This window comes from Sinocyclocheilus grahami, unplaced genomic scaffold (assembly GCF_001515645.1).
Source record: "Sinocyclocheilus grahami isolate Dianchi unplaced genomic scaffold, SAMN03320097.WGS_v1.1 scaffold798.1, whole genome shotgun sequence".
Lineage (NCBI taxonomy): Eukaryota > Metazoa > Chordata > Actinopteri > Cypriniformes > Cyprinidae > Sinocyclocheilus > Sinocyclocheilus grahami.
Genome location: NW_015505977.1, coordinates 40,642 through 49,805, shown reverse-complemented (window position 1 = coordinate 49,805; position 9,164 = coordinate 40,642). Strand labels below are relative to the sequence as shown.

Sequence of the window (9,164 nt, the reverse complement as noted above, 5' to 3'; positions counted from 1 at the left end):
TTAGCGAAGCTAATCTGCAAATATTTTAATTGGACAATCTTTATGGTCTATTCCTAAGTAGCCATAAAGGTTTCTAGTGTGTTCTTTGTAACTGCAGTTCACAGAGATTGGCTCAAATAAAAGGCCAGGTGCGCACCTGAGGGATGTCGCTAATGCTAATGCTAACCACTGTCTATATCCCTCAAGCTTTTGCAGCTCCACGTCCCCATCTGCCTTCTTTAATACTTCCCTCGGTGGAATGCAGGAAAACTGCCAGGGTGACATGTGCGCTCCGTCCCGTAATTTCGTCCCCTCTGCGTAGCGACCACTCTCCTTTAAAGCCATGAAGTGGTTTCTAGGCCCTCTAACTGCTTTAAAGGGGAGTAAAAATAAACCCTGGAGACACATGTGCTTTCCATTTAACTCAAAGGAGGAGGTGAGGGGGGTGGTAAAGAAAGAAAGAAGCACTCATTGTGACCTATTTACTTTGAGTTGTTATGATTAAGTCTAAACCAGCATGCAATTTACAGATTATTCCCTTTAAATAAGAGGGTACGCTCGACACAAGAAAGGGCCCGAGATGAATGAATGAGGGGGGAGAGGGTTTTTTTCAATGAAAGAAAAGTTAAATATAACATATGCCACATAAAGATAGCCCAAAATAGCCTATATAAACCAATGGTATAGCACATCAGACGGAAGGCGTACATTACAAATTGAAGACAGTTTTCTAACTTTACTGTACGATTATGAAATGCACCCTCTTTGCATCCCTATAAAGATCACACACACATTATGGAATATAACCATAATTGCAGAAATGATTATGCATAGTTTTTACAAATAAAATGTTGTAAAATATTTAAAAAAATATATACAAATGTTTAAATATATATTGAATAATTAATGAACAATTAAATTATAATAATAATGATTATTATTATTAAATTGTTTACAATTATTTTTATATTTACAGAAGAAATAATTCACTACAATATTCTGATTCTGAGTTTTTAGCATGTTGCTATGCTAAGAATGTTTATAGAGTGTTGCTAACTTAGTAATTTCTAGATCATTGCTTAGGGATTTTTAACACATGCTAAAACTGTGTTTGTGATACAGATTTTGCTAGAGCGTTGCTAGCGTGTTTGCTAGGTGGTTCCTAAGAAGTTTTAACGCATTGCTGTGCTAAGGGTATTCTTGATATTTGCTGGAGTGTTGCTAATGTGCTCTGATTCTGATTGCTAGGTGGTTTCTAGAACGTTCTGAGTGTTTTTAGCATATGGCTTTGCTAGTGTGTCCAGGTGTTTGCTAAAGTTTTGCTATTGTGTTCTGGGTGATTGCTAGGTGGTTATTGAGAAGTTCTGAGTATTTTTAGCAAATTGTTTTACTAAGGGTATTCTTGATATTCGCTACTGTTTTCTGGGTGATTGTTAGGTCGTTTCTAACCCATTCAGAGCGGGGCCGTGCACAGACATTTTGAGGGGCAGTGGCCCAAACCAAAAAAGGGGCACTAGGGGGTTGGTGCTTGTTAATACAAATGATCCAGTTGTTACAAATATACAATTAAAAGAGAAGACAGCACACTCTGTGATCATTTCAGACTTTATTGTAGATGTTTTGATAAGAGTGGGCTCTCCCTCACTCTCTGAGCCTGCTTCTGGCTCATCTTCAATGGAAGTAGGGGAGAGTGGGGTAAGTTGAGCCAGTGGGTAAGTTGACCCACCCCCTGTTTCTTGGCAACTGTACACTTTTACTGTCATGTGACCATGTATTTGGAACACCCATCATTTCTGCCAGACTGTGAAAAAGAGAAACACATGGGGGGAATGGAAGGCACCCATTTACTTTAAAAACTGTTTTTGGCTTGTCAAAGTACAATTTTAGCATAACAGATGTAATGGTTGTTACATCAAAGCAAATTTATCTAGGTCTAAAAATATTTATGATACATATAGGTGATTTAGCCAAATATAAAACTATGCAAATCATTTAGCTAAATATTAGCCTGAACTGGTAAGCAACAGTAGCTATTTTTTCCAAAATGGCAGCTATGGGGCAAAGTGAGCCAAATGCTGTGGGGTAAATGGAGTCAGCATTTTAACTTAACCCACCATAAGAACTTTAAAACATTTATATTATTTTTTTTAACTATTTATAGGCCTACTACTAACATGGTTTTAATAAAACATGTGTTTCTGTCACGGTTCGTATAAGAGGGAAACGAGGAGAGGAGGAGATAAATTTCCAATTGAACAGACTTTAATAACAAACTCAAAAAGAGCAGACAAAGTAGAACAAGGTAATAACAATAAATGCCTAACAAAGAACTCTGAATCAAACACTCCTTAAGAACACAACTTAATGAGGGGAAGACGAGACACACCTGGAATCAAATAGAACACAATCAGGGAACAGGAAAAGGAAGGCCAAATATGGGCAAAGGAAAACATGAGGGAAAACTAGATCAAAGGACAGAGAGAACAGAAACACAGAACATAAATGTGACAGTTATAGATTACTAGTCAAGACAAGACAAGTGATTATAATGGGAAATTAACTATATTGTAGTATAATAGGGTGAGAGGGGCACCTCAGCCGATGAGGGCAAAGGTGCAGTGGCTCTTGCCACCGGGACACCCCCTGTGCACGACCCTGATTGAGAGTGTCTTTTATGTCACCACGCTCTAATGAAAATGAACCATGGTTATGTTTTTTGGCATATTGATTACCATTTGTATAACCACAGTTTTACTACAAATACCATGGTTAGTGTAGCAAACCCTGTTGAAAAAAACAGCATATGCTGGTTAGGTTTGACGCTGGTTTAAGCTGGTCCTTTGCTGGTTTATGCTGGTTCTTTGCTGGTTTATGCTGGTCCTTTGCTGGTTTAAACTGGTCCTTTGCTGGTTTAAGCTGGTCCTTTGCTGGTTTAAGCTGGTCCTTTGCTGGTTTATGCTGGTCCTTTGCTGGTTTAAGCTGGTCCTTTGCTGGTTTATGCTGGTTCTTTGCTGGTTTATGCTGGTCCTTTGCTGGTTTAAGCTGGTCCTTTGCTGGTTTAAGCTGGTCCTTTGCTGGTTTAAGCTGGTCCTTTGCTGGTTTATGCTGGTCCTTTGCTGGTTTATGCTGGTCCTTTGCTGGTCCTTTGCCAACACATGATATGCAGCACATGCCAGCATATGCTGTTTTTTTCAACAGGGAAGCCTGACTCATTTTTGTGGTTACCAGGTTTTTTTTTTTTTTTTTTTAAGTAAACCCTGGTTAATTTTTATAAGTGGTATTCAGTTGTTTGCCAGAGTTTTGCTAGGGTGTTCTGAGCTAATGCTTGGTGGTTGCTAAGAAATGTTGAGTATTTAACACATTATTATGCTAAGACGTTGTTCTTGTTAAAGGGTGTTGCTAGGTGGCTGATAAGAAGTTTTGAAGGTTTTTAGCACAATACTGTGCAACGGTTCTTGATATTTGCTACAGTTATGCTAGCATGTTCTGAGTGATTGCTATGTGGTTTCTAGAACATTCTGAGTGATTTGTAGCTATGCTAAGTTTGTTAAATTGTTTGTTAGATTTTGCTATGGTGTTCTAAGGTAATGCTAGGTGGTTGCTAAGAAATTCTTAGTGTTTTAGCACATTATTATGCTAAGACATTCTTGATATTTGCTAGAGTGTTGCTAGCGTGTTTTGAGTCATTGCTAGGTGGTTGATTTAAGAAGTTTTGAATGTTTTTAGCACAATACTGTGCAAATGGAGTTCTTGATATTTGCTAGAGTGTTGCTAGCATGTTCTGAGTGATTGCTAGGTGGTTTCTAGAACATTGTAGCACATGGCTATGCTAAGTGTGTTCAGGTGTTTGATAAAGATTTGCTAGGCTGTTCTGGATTATTGCTTTTAGATATTTGCTAGAGTATCTTGAGCAATTGCTTACTCCTTCAGTATAAATTAACTGGATTAAGTCTGAGTTACCCAACAAAGTTCAGCATTCTAAGTTTCAACAACACTATTAGTGCATTAGCAAGCACCACTTATGATACAATTCTATAAAATGCCATTAGTGATTGCTAAGCGATTGCTAATGGTTAATCTTCAAAACACTGTTATCTCATGTACAAGTCAAATGTTGCAGTGCACATTGACATAGTTACTTTAAACATTTATCTTGGCCATAGGTGACTCACTGTTCAAATAAAGAAAGTGTTTAATCAATATCTTGCACTAAGGACGGAACATGCCTTAAGCTGTACGCCAACTAGGGGATTTAGAGATAATATTCAAGATGGCATAGTGATAGTAGATTCCACCTAACTACTAATGATTAATCTTTATGGTATTCTAAGGGAAGACACTGTTTCCCATCTGATGTGTGACAATAAATGTGATTGCCACTCAACAAATGGTGTGTAAACATAAACTCTCAACAATGTTGTGTACGGACATATGGCCAGGGGTTAAATTAGGCCAGGATTGATCCGGAACGATGTTCCGGCATCTTCGATTCACTAAAGTTTGTTTGTTAAACCACTCCACTACGCAAATACATTCCCTCAGAAATCCCAGTTTAACCTCTAAATTTAAAATGCTAGCATCCAGTAGCAAAATTGCACTGGACATTTGGCATGCAAACTCCAAAATCTGCAGACTACAGAAGATCAGGACAAAACTCGATGGACATGTTCATTCATGTATTCAGCTCAAAGAAAGCAGGGACATCCTGTTCCATGCGTTTTTGTGCAGAAATCATGCGAGGCCGTGCCACGGATGCCGCGGGCCATTGTGGAATCTGCGTACAGACAGTTCTTACCTGAGACAGGTAATCGTGGTGGCTGTGTGCCAATTCCTCTTCTAATCTTAACTCATTCTCTCACCAAACAAGTTCTAAGAGGCTGGGAACAATCAAAAGACAGTGTATGCGGTTCACTGAGGGCGCAGCTTTTCAGTGATCCATACACGTAGCAATTGAGTGGAAACACTGTCCAGCTTAGACAACCAGTCCAGTTGCCTTATTGTAGCTAAGATCAAACATCTGCTATTAAAGGGTTAGTTTACTCCAAAATTAAAATGGTCATCAAGTACTCACCTTCATGTCGTTCCAAACCCCTAATGACTTTCTTTTTTTCTGTGGAAAACAAAAGGAGATATTTTGAAGTTGTTCTAGCGGCTTATTTCAATACAATGTCTCCAAAATGGAGGGGATAAAAAAGATATAAAGATATTTCACAATGTGAAAAATACAGATGTATTTATGTAAATAAATATTTATACTGTATATACTTAAATCAACAATATATATTTGGACAATCTATATTATATTCGAAAATAAATATATAAAGATACATAAAATATATATATATATATATACATATGTAACTAAATATTTTCTTGTAACCACTTAACCTGTAACCAATTTTTTTTATGCATTCATTTTATATACAGTGGGTACGGAAAGTATTCAGACCCCCTTAAATTTTTCACTCTTTGTTATATTGCAGCCATTTGCTAAAATCAGAGAGAAAGAGATTAATCTATACAGTATATACATTATGGATAAAATAAATAAGCTTAGTTTCACTAAATTGCTACTTTATATGCAACGTTTCATTTGCAAAATGCAACTTTATTTCTCACAGTATGACTATATTTTTTCATTTATTTACTGACCCTCATATGCTGTTCCAAGCCTCTAGAAAACTTTCCATAAAAAATAGTAATTTTTTGGGTTAACTGTCCCCTTTAGAGCTGCTAGTTCGAGAAAAAGGTGAATCCCAGCTACAAATCAGCCCTCGGCAAGGATTAACGGCTTGCATTTTTACACAGTTTTCCCACTAAACTGGGACAGCTGAGAACAAGAGCATCTTCCCTCAGGCCCGAATTTGTTTTAAACCCCCAATTTGAATACGAGTTTCAGATTGGATGTGATAAACTGTGATGTGGGCCGTATCTCGACCAAAACAGATTAGAACGAAGGCTTGTTTTAATCCAAACCTGCTATGTTAAAGAAAGTCAAACAGCCTGACAACATTAAGGCAATGTCTGTTTCAAAATATCATGAGAATGGGAGAAACGGGACTCCTCAGCTATTTAACAGACACCATGGGTTTAAGAGCCAAACCAGCGTTCACTGTTAAGTTTGCCCTTGTGGTCCATATGTTTTGCTTGCACAGCCTTTAGGAAAACCTCTGGTCCTGTATAACTCAGAAACAAAAAAATAAACCAGATAGTTATACCATTATAAATAGCCCCAGAGTTATTGGCATAAAAAACACCTGTTAGAAAATACAGACTGTTTTTAATAGTCTCCGAATTAAAAACCTCTAAAGATCTTCAATTATTTTGTTCCCAAAAAGAAGGGAAGAAAAAAAAAAGAGCACATGTGAAACTAATCATGGCATGTTACCTTATATGAGGTCAAAAGTACAACCTCCTGCTTGGAAGACAAATTTCTAGAATTCTCTAAAGCAAAACCAATACTGTAAACATTACGGGGCTTTATTACATTACGAAAAGGGTCAGGTGAATATCCAAGGATGAAAGCAGGTCTTTCCCTCCCTCTGGGCGAGCAACTGTCAAAGCCGTAAGGTGCACAAAACAAGATCGACCTGAATTCATACGACAAAACTTTCACGGTTGACTGCAGAGATGGTTGTCTGGGAATGATGAATCTGAAAAATGCAAAGCACAAAAAAGTTTTAACAGCATTTCTGACAAATCTGTGCATTAAAGTTTTCAGCATTTTGTGGTGTAGTAGAACTGTAAATTTTGCAATATCTATCTGTTCCTCTATTGATCTCTCTCTCTAAACATTTTGAATTATATGTGTGTGTGTGTGTGTGTGTGTGTGTAGAAATAAAAACATTTATATAAATATAAACTTATAAAATGTAATTTAATTTGAATACATGCCCCTACAAATATTTATTTAAATATTAAACATCTAAATTAAACATTAAAAAAAAGAATATATATACATACAAATTATTTATGTATTTACTTCCTGTAAACTGCCCGTATTAAAATATTAAACATTTATAAATACTTTTAATATCAATATATTTATATAAACAAATATACAAACATTATAATACATTTTTTATGCATGCATACTGTATATAAACGTAAATGAATTTTGATTATAGATTTAATATAGGCCTAGATATATGATATACATATACATATAGCATATATATGTGTGTGTGCAATATATAAAATGTATTACATAACATATGTAAAACATAGCCTATAAAATAATCAATGGTCAATAATCATAATGTAAAATGAAAACATAGCTTAATTAAGAAGTCCAGTAAGTATCATAGAGAAGGCGGCCCAAGAAAACTACTGTTTTTGTGGTTGGTAACACGGTTAATAATGAAGTTCATACACACAGCTGGGTTTGCAAAATCAAAGGCGGCGAACTCTCAAATATTGCAAATTGATGTTCCCCGTGGAGCTTTGTCTCGGATTAGCTTTGCATGTATTGTTTACCAGATGTCTGGGAGTTGGCTTGGAATGTCGTCTTCTTTTTATATGCGCCATAATCAATCTCAGACATCAAAAAAGATAAAATCATGTTGACATTGAGTAATCCAGTTAGCATGTTTTCCGTCTGTCCTGTAATAGCTGTGCTTGGTGTTTTTTTTTTTTTTTTTTGGAAAATGAGCCTATTTTCAAAAATAGTGGAGTGTTCCTTTAAAGCCACTGGGCCACTCTTGTAAAGTTTCAAATTAAGAAATATGCTGCACATGTTAACTTTGTATAATTTTTTAATTTGTTAAAAGTGTAACTCTTAATTTTTTAAATATTGAGGCCCCCTAGTAAAGTTCCAATGTAAGGAATATGGCACATGTTGGCATTTTAGTTAATGTAAATATAAAATAAATTAATATAAAATAAATAAAAAATGAAAAAATTAAGTTTAACATTTTTTAAAGTAATTTTAAAGACATTTTGCACCCTCATTGTATGTTTACTGAGGCCTGCTAGTGGGCCCCAATCTTAGCTTGGCTGTAAGACACCTGTCTGTGAGCCCTCGGAGGATGGAGATTGACCCGGGAATGAAAGCCTTGCAGGAGATCTGGGAAAGCAGCAGATGTGGGCTCAGCAGAACCTGGTGTCTAGACGAAGGTGCCATACCTGCATTCCTTCCAGAGCGACTCATCTCAGCCGGCTTAAGGTCGCTGTTGAGTAAGATACGTGGGAGTGAATAAGAGCTTCAACACGAGTGCTCTAGCTCCGACAGGCCTTGGCAGATGGTCGCGCTCTACACTGGAGCGCCACATGTCAACATCAACCGACCGCAGCCCCCCAGCATCCCCCTCCGTCCTGTCACACTCATAGGCCACACATTAAACAACACACGCAAACCCCCCAATCATCTAATTACACTATTTGAGAAAAGCATGTCATTTTAGGTTAGTAACTCGCCATTGAAGCGTTTACGGAGTCTGCAATTTGAAGGAAAATCACATACGAGTGCTGCTGTCGGTGCATTTAGGCCGTGCTGCAGTAGGCAAAAATTAAAAGGCTAGCTGACGTCACAGTCGTGAGTTGAGGGCCGTCGTGAGGAAAGAAATTAAAAGCTTGGCCTGTGCTGGGCCTTTGAAAATCACTCTTGAAAAAGATGGGTTTAAAGCAGGTCAGGAGAAGAGATGAAAGGGCAAGCAAAATCTATCTATCTATCTATCTATCTATCTATCTATCTATCTATCTATCTATCTATCAATCAATCTGTCCTTTTCTCTATCTATCTATCTATCTGTCCTTTTTTCTATCTATCTATCTATCTATCTATCTATCTTCCATTTTATCCATCCATCCATCTGTTTGTCTATTTATCCTTGTCCTTCTGTCTGTTAATCTAACCTTTTGTTCATCCATCCATCCATCCATCTATGTATCTGCCTACCCATTTGTCTATGCATACATCATCCATCCATCTATCTATTCACCATTTTGTCCATCCATCCATCCAACCGTTTGTCTAAACATGTATCATCCATCCATCTATCCATCCATTTATGTTGATGGAGTCTGCAATTTGAAGGAAAATCACATACGAGTGCTGCTGTCGGTGCATTTAGGCCGTGCTGCGCTAGGCTAAAATGAAAAGGCTAGCTGACGTCACAGTCGCGAGTTGAGGGCCATCGTGGGGAAAGAAATTAAAAGCTTGGCCTGCGTTGTGGCTCTGAAAAATC

General features: G+C 37.2%; 1 long non-coding RNA gene across 2 annotated transcripts in view; it reads right to left on the bottom strand.

Moving 5' to 3' along the window:
• Window positions 1-6,456: 6,456 nt before the first annotated feature.
• The window catches only part of LOC107561893 (uncharacterized), a 10,877-nt gene continuing 8,169 nt past the window's right edge, over window positions 6,457-9,164 (bottom strand). For both annotated transcript variants that reach the window (XR_001605929.1, XR_001605928.1), the window contains one exon: window positions 6,457-6,632. This is a non-coding gene — a long non-coding RNA (uncharacterized lncRNA). The remainder of the gene's footprint in view (window positions 6,633-9,164) is intronic.